This window comes from Calidris pugnax, unplaced genomic scaffold (assembly GCF_001431845.1).
Source record: "Calidris pugnax isolate Ruff unplaced genomic scaffold, ASM143184v1 scaffold21, whole genome shotgun sequence".
Taxonomy (NCBI): Eukaryota; Metazoa; Chordata; class Aves; order Charadriiformes; family Scolopacidae; genus Calidris; species Calidris pugnax.
In genome coordinates this window covers 1056141-1070250 of record NW_015090770.1, presented here as the reverse complement: position 1 = coordinate 1070250, position 14110 = coordinate 1056141, and positions in this window count along the sequence as shown.

The window sequence follows — 14110 nt, the reverse complement described above, 5'->3', positions numbered from 1 at the left end:
TAGTATTTCATTGCAGAGCCTTTGACAGAGCTTTCCATAATACAAGGTCTGCAGTGATTCAGTGCAGATCTTATTACAGTTCCCAGAGTAATGATGGGTAGGATGGAATTTGTAACTTTATTTACTACACTGGCATATTTAGTGATAACAGTGGTTTCTTTGTGCTGGTGTGTTGTGAACAACAGTGTCACCAAACATATAAACTCAGACGAGAGTATATGGGTCTATAAAAGACATATTAAGAATAGAAAAGGCAGAGATTTACAGCAGCAGAAACCCATTGTGGTTTAGATGAGCAATAAATGAATTTTCAAATCATTCAACTTTGGTTTTCGTCACACTGAAACAAAATCTTTTTATTCTCAGTAATTCCAGCTGAGCTCCTTGCCCTGTCTGTGGTTTAAATAGTTTTTTTGCTGGACTTAAGTCCAAATTTTGGATCAAGAAAGACAAAAGAGTTTTTTAAATCAAATAAAATAGCTTTCCCTAATGTCAGATAAACGCCTTTCGCCAGCCACATGCCTGTGGCAGAGCAAAGCACCTTTAGTGCCTTAAAGACCAGAACCATCAGAAAGCCTGAACACAGAAATGTGAACATAAAGTGTGTGGATTAGAGAGGAAAGTGTAGCACAAGTAGATAGAGACTGCAAATGATTGCTGGGTCTTTCCTCCTCTAGACACATGTATATATAGTCAGGCAATTAATTGTCTATAAATACATTTAGTAGAGGGGTATTAAGGCTAATATGTGAGAAAATAAATAACCAGTGTTGGTATAAGACAGTGCAAGTCCAAGGACTTTATTGGCATTGCCAATTTACAGCAGGTGAAGACTCTGTCCTTACCCCTATCTGCTTATCCTAGAGGGTACAATGTCCTGTTGCACAAAAATGGGAGGAGCGTGAGGGAAAAGCATATAAAAACATATCTGATTGGAAATTGCCAAAATAAATACATCAGCAAATAGTTTTGCAGACAAAGGAGGCAGACATATGACCTGCAGAGAAATGTCACTTGCTCCAACTTTGACTGGAATTACTATAAAATGTCATGGGAGAAGCATCTTTTTTGGAAAGCAACGCGGAGTTGTTTCATTGCACTGGCTGCAGAACAGTGCAATACAGAATATTCTGGATTTGGTTTTGGGAAATAAATACTGCTCTGGATATGATAAATCTGAGAATGAAAAACTCAGCAAAGTTCATACAAAGCAGAGGAGCCTAGAGCTGCCACAAACCCAGAGAAAAAGTGGAATTGCTCTCACATCCATAAAAGTGACTTTTTAAAAGTGCCCTTCTAAAAAGACTTTTTATAAAATACTTATAAAAAGTATTTTATAAAGGCCTTTGTAGCTGCCTGGTACACTGGTTACATGAGCCAAGGGCAGCCTGCCTGGCTGAAGGTGGGTCCATAGCAGGACAATAAAGTAAGGGTGAGAAGATGATGGATGGATGGGCGGGTGGGTGGCTGGACAGATGGATGGATGGATGAGAACAAGAGAGCAACAGTAAGAAAGCAGGTAGAAAAACTACCTCGAGTCTTCCTGTGGTGATCCATGATAAAATGACCAGAAGTTTCTGGAACTATATGCACATTAACTTGGGAAAAGCCCATACGTATGACAAGAAAAAGCCATCTGGAGCTGATTCCTAGTAGGGCTTTCAGAGTTTATATAGATAAGGACAACATCAGACCAAAGTTATCGTTCCTTCCCTAAGCATGTCTTTACTTTGTGGAGTAGTGGGGCAACCAGAGAGTGCATTCAGTGTAAGACCTAGGAGTCTTGTTCTCAGGGATTAGGCCAAGTTTGCTTTCTGTTAGGTGTATGAATGAATGGTAGTGGGGCTCTTCAAGCACAGATTGCAAATATCTATGGTATCCCTTTAGCAGGAGTTCTGAAGAAGCCTGTTTGTGAGCTGTGCTGAAGGATGCCAATGACCAACAGCAATTCTGCAACATGTACTGCCTGTCCCTTCCTCATTCCAAGTTCCAGACAACTACATCAAGTACCACTTTTACCTGAGGCCTTGAGCTAGGATTTAGAAAAAATGTTTTAAATTATAGAATTTTATTTATCAAGATATTCTTCAGGAATATGAATGTCCTTCAAAGCCTTCTTGGAAGTTCTCCATGCATACAGAAGGCTTCTGGAAGGCCTTCAGAAATGAAGAATTATAGAACTGGGCACATTTTCCACAAATGCCTTTTAGGCTGCTGTCTTGTCTCTTTTATTATCTGCAAAAGAAGGCATAGTAGCCATCCTAGTTAGCACACAGCTGGGTCGCAGGCAAAGATCAGCATGGCTTGACAAGTCCTGCAGCATATGGGAAGCTTGTTAGGCACAAAGGGGCAGTGTCCTGTGACCGAGTCTGGGGTCTTGGCAAGAGCATAGCATGCGGTGGACACGTTCTATAACATTGATTTTCCAATAGGGTTGGCATTTTAGAGAGGGAAGGAAAAAGAGACGGTGGCAATGTGAAACCATTGGATCACATGCAGTCTTAGGTATGGAAAGGGAATGTGCTTATCTCAGGTTAGCAACAGGATGCACAATTCTAGGGCTGATTATCAAAGGCATTTTTGTTTACTTATTTAGCCACTTGCAAAAGATGCTGGATTGTCAGCTCCAGAGGCTAAAGTCCTTTATTTATTTACTGAAAGGTGCTGCATGGACAAATGCAGGACGAGTTTCCCTGTGTCATTCTGCCAGCGTGGCTCAGCCATGATCTAATTTCTATACTCATTCAGTACTTGCTAAAATAGTTATCTGGGGAGTAAACACTGCCAGCCGTGGCCGTGGTTTCTGAGATACGGAGTCCAGCCCAGTCAGAAGTTTACCAAGATAACCTCATTGCATCACATGCCAAAGAGCCCCAAACAGCTGTAGTACTGAAGGACTGTGACATTTAAATAAGATATTGAAAATGCAAAGTAATCATCATCATGTTAGAATACATCCAGATAAGGGATTTAGAAATTAAAGACTTCCTAGTGAATTTTTATAGCACTATACATCTAGATTCAATTGATAGATTAAATACCTGGGACACAGAGCTTCATCGGGGCGTATTTTTTTCAGTGATAAATTCTGGTGGGAAGCAGAGACAGTATGGAGCCTGAAGTTACACAGAGAGTGTATATGAATGCATTCCAGTCCTAGGTGTGTCTGCATGTGTCATAAGTGTGTCACTTGCTAAGAGTCAAAATAAGGTCAGTGCAGATGAATAAGTATATGCGAGAAGGGCAGGAAGGAAATTCATGTTAAATCAAGCTAAAAATAGGTGGCTGAGTGGATGAGAAGAATGGCGTAAGAAATGCAAACAGGGAAACTGCAGTGTCTGAGAAGGAAAGCAGCCTTGCACAAGAAGTTAAAATATTTTCTGAACTCAACTGAAAATAATTTAAATACATTTCTCATTGAAGATCAAAGGAAGAGGTTTCTCTATTAATATATTTCAGGTTTGAAGGTTCACAATTTCTCTGCAGCCATGAAATTCAGTTTCCCTCCCTCCCTTCCTTCCTTCCTTCCTTCCTTCCTTCCTTCCTTCCTTCCTTCCTTCCTTCCTTCCTTCCTTCCTTCTTTCCTCTCTTTCTCTTTCCTTCTTCCTTCCTTCCTTTCCTGCTTTCTTTCCTTCTTTCTTTCTTTCTTTCTCTCTCTCTCTCTTTCTCTCTTTCTTTCTTTCGCTCTTTCGCTCTTTCTCTCTTTCTTTCTTTCTCTCTCTCTCTCTCTCTTTCTTTCTCTCTCTCTTTCTCTCTTTCTCTCTTTCTCTCTCTCTCTCTTTCTTTCTCTCTTTCTCTCTTTCTTTCTATCTCTCTTTCTTTCTTTCTTTCTCTCTTTCTTTCTCCCTTTCTCCCTCTCTCTCTTCCATTCCATTTGTGGTATGTCAGATCCACAAAGAAGGAAAAGATTCTGGCATCTGCATTTGAACAGCTCCTAACCTGTATCACAAGGCTTGCCATGTAGTCATTAGCAAGCAATTGCAATGCCAATTGTATCTGGCAGTACTGTTGACTGAACTAAATTCAATTGGCATTATGTTTGTCGAGATGCAGACCTTATATTTATGCCTACAAAAATGTCAACAATTCCCTTTAACTTATTTTCAGATAGGGCAATAACCCACCCTATTTTGCTATTCACTGTCAGATACACCATTCAATCCAGTCTGTCCCTGCAGAGTCAACAGTCCAGGGAGAGCAGCAGATTCCTCTGCAGGTGGAAGAGAGAAAGAGCACATACGGAGTGATCCTTCTGCTCATTTGATGTATCTATTTTAAGTTTAAAAAATTGTCTTCTGGAGAAGGCTGTTTCTTTCCTTCACCTGTTGCAAACGGAGAGGATGCCAAACTTCATAGCCATCTAACTTTCAGGGCTCAGAATGAGGAGATAATGATGTTATCCTGGGTAATTTGTTCAACAGCACAGGTTATCTGGGTCAGCGTTGAGGAATGTTTGTGTTGCATCGAGTCTCAGGGATGGCTGTGTCAGGCAGCAATCACTGCTGGCATTGACGTTGCTGGGAAGGACACGCTACAGAGCAGTTTGAAAAATGTCTATTTCTCTTAGCCAACAGAAATCTGCAAATTTACAGTGACAATTCAAATACCAGAAGTTCTTGTTTCCAACAAATATTTCCATTTTGCAGCGTTCAACTTTCTTTCAAACTTGACCTTTCTCAGAAAGCACAGGGAGCAAAATGCAAAAATAAAGGAACCAAGAGCTCAGTTAGAAACACAATTTTCCATTAAAAACAGTTTTAATGGAATATATTCCATCAGCCTTAGTTGCTTTTGACAGTCAGTAAGTGATTCAGGTTCCTAAACATAGGACTCAGGAGTTCTATCTTAGAAACCCTTTGAGGCATCCAGGACACCTGCATGGAGCTGGGGATGTGACAGCCACGTGTGAGACGTGCACGTGAGATGCCACGTCTGTCCTGAGGTTGTGTCTGGGGCTGGGGAGGGACACTCCATGGCGTCTTAGAATAGCATTGCACACCCTGGGTTGAGCAATTGGTCCCCAAATCTCTACAGAGCTACAATTTCACACCATAAAACAACCCTTCTGGGCAACAAGTCCAGAGGAGGGGCACGAAGATGATCAGAGGGCTGGGGCAGCTCTTCTGTGAGGACAGGCTGAGAGTTGGGGTTGTTCAGCCTGGAGAAGAGAAGGCTCCAGGGAGACCTCGTAGCCCCTTCCAGTACCTAAAGGGGGCTACAGGAGAGATGGGGAGGGACTCTTTGCCAGGGAATGTAGTGATAGGATGAGGGGTAACGGTTTTAAACTGAAAGAGGGGAGATATTTAGATTTGATACTAGGAAGAAATTCTTTACTGTGAGGGTGGTGAGGCACTGGAACAGGTTGCCCAGAGAAGCTGTGGCTGTCCCATCCCTGGAGGTGTTCAAGGCCAGGCTGGATGGGGCAACCTGGTCTGGTGGGAGGTGTCCCTGCCCATGGCAGGGGGGTTGGAACTCAATGATCTTTAAGGACCCTTCCAAGTCTAACCATTCTGTGAGTCTATGACTCTATGATATGCATGGGCTGTCAGAGTCCAACAAAGGAGAAAGTAGCCTAGTGTTTTCAAGTCTCATTCATGACACTCTTTTGGCCCTTCCTGGTTATTTTACACCAGAGGAGCCAGAAATCCCTGCGCTGGCAGCTCGGTGCCATCACCTGCAGCAAGTGCTGAGCAGCGGGGAGGTGGCTCTCGCGTCTGCAGTGCCAGGTCCTGGAGCAAGAGGCTGGTTGCAATCCAGACACCTGCAGCAGGAAACCCCTGCTCTCCCGGGGACCCTCCTAACACAGGACACGCAGCCTCAGCAAGCTGGGCCAGAAAAAAGGGAGGTCTGGTATTTGGCAACCTGATTGTGCAAGGGACACGGGGATAAACGGAGCGATAGATAACAACCAGCTCCATGTAAGTCTCTCTGAAGCTATAAAAAGACAAGAAGGAGTAATAATTGTCTGAGAGCACTATTATTATTTTTTGGGGGGGTTACAGAATCCCAGAGGCAACACTGAAGAGCCATGTGCTGGAGAAGGAAAGAAGAACATAATACATAATAATATAAATGGATTTTATATTGCAGAGTTTTCTGGCCTTTTCCTCCTTCCTCGCGATTTAATCTCTGGCAATAATCTCTGTGAAAATATAAAGAATTGCCTCTTTTTTTCTATAGTGACCCAGCAGTTAGTGTCAGCAAAGCGTTGTTTGGCTCTCCTGGATTTCTGGGCTATTGCTTCAACTTGTCCTTTTCTGAGGAAAGTGAGGGTTGAGCTGTGTTGTGTAAGATTTGATGTTACAACCAGAACATGGGGTATGAACTGCCTGAACTTAAATTTTAATGTGACGGCAAATGTATCTGTTAACACAATTAGTTCTTTTCTCTCCTACGAATTTTTTAAGGCTTAATGAGGATGGTTTAAGAAGGTTTAATGAGGAAGATTTTTTTTAATTCTGTCTGGTTTTGTAGAATTATTACACACAGGTTGAACCGAAGTACATAGGACTGTCCATGTACTGAAAAATGTGTACCCAGCTGCGCTGCTGACGTGGATCACTGAGCTACGACCAGCCCAAACCAGCTCCTGGATTTTCTCTTATCCCTTTACTCTTAGGCTACACATTTTGGACCTGAATTTCTGCTGGCATTGTAAATTTACCCCAGTGAAGAATTTGGCCTTCACATTGCAGAGAGACAAATAACATCTCAGTATTGTGTTTGTGTTTGGATTGTTCCTAGTGGGGTTTTTTTTAGGTTTTTTTTTCTTTCTTTTTGCTCCAGTGATTCATTTATGAAAAAGATGATGAGATTCAGGCTTCTGATGGTATTTCCATTACCCAGGAATTGAAGTACTCTGAGCAGGCCAGGACTTGCATAAAGATAAACACACGTACCCAAAGTGAACGCAAACACTTTAAATACAGAAAAATATTACAACTTGTGCCCTGTGCTACTTACCCAGCAGACCTTCTGCTGTGGATTTATGGCTGTTGTCACAACACTTTCTTCTCTGGCTTTTCTCAGAAGAAAGCTTTTTCAAGAACTAAATTAATTAAATTCATAGAGAGTGTTAAAGTAAAAATATTGTCCATATAGATACGCAAATATATATACATGCATATACATATAATTAGCTATACCTATATATATGCATGCATATACATATAATTAGTTTTTACAGGGATTTGATCTAAATCCAGCAGATTAGATTATCTGATAATTAGTTTGTTTTGAGTTTGGATCTCCAGGGTAGATGCTGGACTCCAGATAACATAATTAGTTTGTGAAAGGGCACCAGCTTCTCAGCAGTTCTCTGTCATTTTCTCAAATGTGCTTCCTAAGAAGCGTATAAAGATCTTCCATTCCAAATAAATTCTAAGCCATGTGTCAGTGGCCAAATATATTATAAAAAATAAGGGAATTTCATGCACCAGTCTTTGTGAGGGTAATCTGCTTATACTGTTTCTTGACTCTTAGCTCAATATTTTCCAGCATTTGTGGTGCAGCAGAATAAAGATCATGTTTTATTCTAGTTATGAAATTTTACCGATATATTATTCAAGCCTTTAGAAGTAGTTTGATGTGTATGTAACTAGAACGTGGGCCAAAATGTTTTGTCATCAGTGAATTTCTTCTGCTTCAGAAAAAAGGATCTTACCTTCATAACCAGCAATGTTGTCTTCTATCTTCAGATGAAACTTGGTCTCTTGTGGCCATGCTAGAAAAGTGATATATTTTCTATTTGTTCTACAAGCAGAATTTCGGTTGCCCTGGCTTTCTCTTTGGCTGCATAATAAATAAGGAGTGTCGTTCAAGTTTTATTTTTCCTATTCATAAATAAGAAATCTCATTCTCATTTGGAGTAGAGACGCTTCAGATACTTTACTAACATTTTATTGTCTCCCTCGGTAACAAATGCGCTGTCTATCTGGAAACACTGTGGCTTCCATTAGACCGTTCTATTCATTTGACTCAAGTGGACAATAAAACATGCTGAATGACAGCGTGTCACTGATGACTACAGAGCTTTAAAGAAAAACCATTTGGCCTCCTGCCTTTTCATTGGTTTTCCTATATCTGAGCAGAGCCCCCCATTGTATTTTAATGGTATTTTAATTTGTTGATATATTTCTATTAATTTTTAGTGATTAGCCCAGTGGAAAGCCTTGTCAGTTAAAACTCATTGCATTATTTTTTCCAAAGGGCAAAATGGGTACCAAGATCTTAAAGATTAGTAACTACCCTACTGTTGGGAAATGCTGGTTAAATGTATTTTTCGTAAATTATTCTACAGTACTTGAAAAACAGTGGAAAACTAGGTGAGGTTCTTTAAAGAAGAGTATATACATGTCCATCTGCTCTGGACATAGATGGAAGAGATGAGTGAGACTCAATGCTAAAAATGGCAAATCTGTGACTCATATGAGGGGTATGAATTGGTGGAATATCGGCTATGATAACAAAAGGCCTTTCTTCCACTCAAGTTGGAGTTTACTGTGTTGCAGAAGCCTGGTGCAAAGCCAGCACCACTTATGTTCCCGTTTGGCTTGCACAGTGCATCGGTCTCATGTGCTGCACAGGAATGAGGTGTTATTTATGTTTACATATTTTTTTTAGTCCTCCTGGTAAAGCAGAAGCATAAGCAACTGTAATTCTTCTTTCTATTAACTTCTTTCAGCAACTTCCACCTGACAAACATCTGGTTTTCTGGAATCCATCAGAGGCCCCTTATCCTAAGAGATCAGCTGGACCTTCAGATATTAGATATCAATACATGATTTTCAAGGTAAGGAAATCTTTCTTTCTGAAGTGCAGGTAGGGATTTTTTTCCTGTTTATTCCATATTTCTTCTGTGGGGAAAGAATATTCCAAAGTGTATTGTAAATACTCCCTCCCTTACATTTTGTTCCTTAATTAGAGAGTGGCTAGAGGCTAAGTGTATTGTAAATACTCCCTCCCTTACATGTTGTTCCTTAATTAGAGAGTAACTTGGATGCACTGGCCTTCTTTCAAGACACTGGTTTTTGAAAACTTGGCCACAAGCAGTTGTCTAGGAGGGTGTTCATGTGTGCTGGTTTTAAGATGGGAGACCTAACGTGACATTATTCCAGAGACACACAGTGCTCCAGCAAACACATCCCTCATGATCTATGTGATGCCCTGCCTGGAGAGCAGTCCTGCAGAGCCCAGCCTTGAGACACACAGTGCTCCAGCAAACACATCCCTCATGATCTATGTGATGCCCTGCCTGGAGAACAGTCCTGCAGAGCCCAGCCTTTACCTCGTGGGGGTCTGCGGTCTCTGGGACAGCAAAGCTCTTTGGGAGAGGCAGTGGCACAAGATATAGCATAATTGTGACCTCTGAAAGTCACAGCAACATTTTGAGGCCCAGACTGTGAATCTTTGTTGTAATAAACCATCGCTTACCCAAATGACATCTGTGAAACTAGTCTGATATGGGCCACAATAAACAATAATTAGAGAAGTAATAATAACATCCAATGTCTGATAACCCTTTCAGTGAAAAAATTTTTCCTAATATCCAGCCTGAACCTTGCGGGGGTCTGTGGTCTCTGGGACAGCAAAGCTCTTTGGGAGAGGCAGCGGCACAAGATGTAGCATAATTGTGAAATCTGAAAGTCACAGCAACATTTCCACGGGAGACATTCAGGTACTACGAGATGGATACCATATAAAATATAGATGTGTTGTCTTGGAAAGTAGTAATAGTGGTGACGCACATGAGAACGAAATGAACTATCTTGGAGAGTGATGGTAGTGTATGCTCAGAGGGTTACATCTCTCCACCTCTTAAAGTTAAGTACAGTATTTACACTTGCCAGAGTAGGGATTTATTAGTGTTACTCCATGTCTAACTAGATGTTAAATATGACGTCATGCAGTCCTGCTCCGTCTCTGGGTGAAGGTACGAGTGGAAAGACATACAGAACTTTCTTCTATGACATTCCCATCTATAGATACGTATGAATTGATAACCTTTTGTAATACCCACAATTTTCTCTAGCTCTAATTTTTATTGTGCCTGCTGCCTGAAAGATGATAAGACTTATTCATAGAATTCACACTCCAGTGGTTTGATAAATATATAACAGTCTGAAAAGGAGTTTCTTGGTGCAGTGCGTGTTATTCATCAGGTCTCGGTTTTCCTTGGTTTTGGTCCTAAGGTTTATCTTTTTTTATTTTTTTATATGACATTTTTGGCTGACTTCTCTGATCTTCTTCCTACCAATAGCCACAAGGAAAAATAGCACTTGGGACAACTAAAACTAAATACGCATGATGAAAAATATGTTTATATACCTTTATTATATTATCTCTTATTCTCTATCTGACAAATGAGGAGGCGAGAATATTGTAAAGTGATATTCTATAGCAGGCAGAACGCTTATCAGTTATCTTCCTTTGACCTTCTGCCTTAGAAAATTAATTCACTTGAGCTGTTCGTACACTAGAACATTAGGGAAAAAATAATGTTAGCACTGGTGAATATAATCTCTGCAGGAAAGCTGGGCAATTATTCAATGGTCTAATCTTATCTCTTGTTTCATTTTTATATGGCAAGTCTACATTTAAAGTATTAGATATACTGTGCTTCTGCTCGGTGCCATCAAACCACAGTAAATAAATGCCGCTAAGTGCCACCATGAGTGAAGGAGCTTATAATGAGAAGTGTGAGTAGACATGTGCACCATTCATCATTCTGTTCAGCCCGATATTGGGGCTCTTTTTATCAGCAGTATTCGGAGCGGTGTCATCACCTCTGGTATAAATCTTCTGTCAGTGGCTGTCGTCCCCGTGCCCTATTAAACTCATGCTCTCACATAATCACCGAATGACCTTTGGATGTCTTTCATTAACCTCTGACCTGAACCCTGCTGGCTTCTTGTTGGTAGGTAAATCTATAACATGACATTTGCTTATGACTCAACCTTTATCCTTGCTTAATAGTCGTGCCTTTCAATTTTATGGGGTTTTTTCTGTTGTTCTGGAGCAAAAAGATAGTTACAATCTAAAAGCACAGCTTGGATTTCAAAGGGTGGAGCACAATATTCACCTAAGTGTCTCCTAATAGACTTTCTATTTTTCCACTGCTGCTTACTGAATCTTATCAATTGTGAATTGATGTAGGACGTTAGCCTCACAAATAATATTTTTTGTTCCTGACAGAAGTTTATTTTCTCTCAGATATTTTCTCCTTGCTCTGTTCCCTTAATCAGGGATTAGGGATCGATTAATTAAAATTAAATTGTGCAGCTGTGCCACAGCTTAGCCTAAAATTTCTGGTGCTGGAGATGAGGGTAGCTATTACACAGCAATAATAATGATAATAATAAAAATAATGCAAGGTTTTGTTCTCGTGGGGATCAAGTGGGCTGGAAAGCAGTTTCTCCAGTGCTCAGTGTTGCCGATGTCTTACTGCAAAGCCTTGGTCAAGCTACTTGCTTTTTCTATGACTCATTTACCTCACTTGTAAAACGGGCCATGGTAAAACTGTACTCTGCAGAATAAAACATGAAAAATGGCTTCTATTTACCTCTTGTGTGCTTGGGAACCAGACTGATACTCTTATTAACCCTGCTCAGCTAAGTGTATATACAGAGCTGAGAGCGCACTGAATTATATTTCTTCTCCTTCAGCCCTACCTCCCCCCAGTGAATGTGCCCCTAATTACAGTTAACTGTAATTAGTACCAATTAACTAAAATTCTTAGCCGTTGTATTCCTGCAAACCCATTGATGAAAGGGGGTCTCGGCAGCGAGAAGTAAATGGTTAGGATTTGTGTGGGTGTTGGAAGCGGGTAGGATCATGGAAAATTGTGGGACAGGGTGGTGGTCCCTTGGCAAGGGGCTGCAGGAATGGGCAGGAAAATGGGAGAGGGGAGATGGATACGTCCCCGGAGGAAACCAGGGAATTCCAAATGCAGGTATTCACCGTGAGGGAGGTTGTGGGGGGAGAATGGAGTAGGCAGGTGTGATGGGGGTCTGTCTGTGAGGTGCTGTGGTCCTAATTCAGTCTTTTGAGTGGCCACAGAAAAGAACATGGGGCTTCCTGCAGGAAAATTAAGGTAAAAATCTGAGTGAATGTGCATGGGACAGCTTTTACATTTCCTGCTGAAGTGTGTAAATCATCCTGAACAAATGTTCAAATAAGAACAAATTGGTTGACATTATTTTCTCCACAAGTTTATATATACCTTTAATAAGAGTATTTTAAGAGACTTGTGTACTTATAATAATTTTAACTCCCTTGTGTAATGGCAACAGTGTTTCCTGAACCACATAATGCACATACACTCATTTAATCCATAGCTTGATGATTGTGCTATCTGGAAAGCTAAACTTTGTTCCTGAGTTTTTCTTTTTGCATTTCTCTTTACTGTGCTCAGGAATGGCAAGTAGGTTATTCTTCTCTTTCCTGTTTCAGTATGAGCTATCTCTTCACAGCTGGAGAGCCCATCTCAGCTTGTGACCAAGCACCACCAAAATGGGGAAAATTTCAGGGAACTGGAAATTGACAGATAAGCAGTTAGTCTTTCCTTTAATTTGCTGTGCTTTGATATAGCATTCTTCCCTGTTCTTACCAATGTCGTACACATCTCTGCTTTATTTCTCTTCATTTTCTTCTATGCTTGGGTGGTTGTCTTTTGGTATGAAAGAAGGGCAAACCCTTTTTTGTTATTTTGTGCTTCCTAAATACCTGGGAAAAGTTACGTGGATAGCAGAGGAAACTGTAACAAACCACGGATGTCAACACATTGAATCCCTGGTGTGGGCTGACTGCTGGCACTCAACACAACTGCCCTCTGGCCAAAACAGTCCCTCTGCTGCCTCTCCGGAAGGAGAGGCTGTTCTAGGCATCAGCCATCTCCACTAGAAGGTCTGGAATGTCCTGTGAATGACTCTGACATCATCTGGAACAAAGTCTGCTTCCTTGTGGTGTCTGAACTCTGGATACGGGAGATACCGAGGAATGAGGCTGTAGCCCTTTGATGGGGAGCAGAGATGACAGAGTTGGTGTCTGCTTCAGTCCTTAGAACCGTCTTTCTCATTTTCAGGGTGGAATTTGGCAAAGGGCAGTTGAGGACCTCTGGAAAAAGCAGATTTTGAGGAGAAACACATAGAGCAAGAACCCTGTCCCTTAGATGGCTCAGTCCCACAGACCTGAGTCGGCTTTTGGTCTGGCCATGGCAAAGCAGAAGATTTTCAACTGATGACAAGTGAGAGGACTTGGGATGATGGCAGCAAAGAAACACAAATGGGTGGTTAATTGTGTGACCCACAGGGAGCACTGGAAGACATTAATGGGTATAAAGAGGCCATATTTCCATAAATGACCATTAGTCTTCTGCAAATGTTCCTTGAAATGTAAAGGAATGATTTTCTCTCTCCAATTAATCATCCTAGAAATCCTCCTTCGTGTAATCTTGAAAACACGGGAGAGGACTTAGTATCAGCAAATGTTGCCAGATGTACAAAATGGCAGAGTAATGTGTTGTATAAAATGATTTTTGGTGGCAGAAACTGGATAGGAAGCCAAGAAACTGCACCAACACTTGAGCTTTTCTGCGGGAGGCGTTGCCAGCCTCAGGAGGGAGCACTGGATAATTTATAGGTTAACATTTTCTTTTTATGTGAATAGCATTTTTTCTCATTTATAGTTAATTAGGTTAAGCATGCATGGGGAGCGAGGGAGGAAAGACTTTCAGAGAGAATCTAAACGATTAGTAATTTGAATGAAGTAAAAGAATCTGCTAAAAGATGTAGCTCTGGAATTAAATATGTTGCTATAACAAGTGTAAGTATCAGATAGGAATTTTAAAGGTTCTCACATTAATTATAGCAGCAGCATAAAAAGAGGTAGAGCGTATTTACAGATTTGGCACGTGGATTCTTTTCACAAGTAGCTGCTGCTTCATTTTACTGCAGGAGGAGAAGCTATTTGTCCCACCATTTCACGGGTTTATGTCTTTCGCACACATTTCTTCTCTCGGGGGTTTTTGGCTCACATACACGATCAGTTAAGGTGAGCTACAAAGTAAAATGAACATTGACTTAATAACTGAGTTTCTTCAAATCTTTTTTCC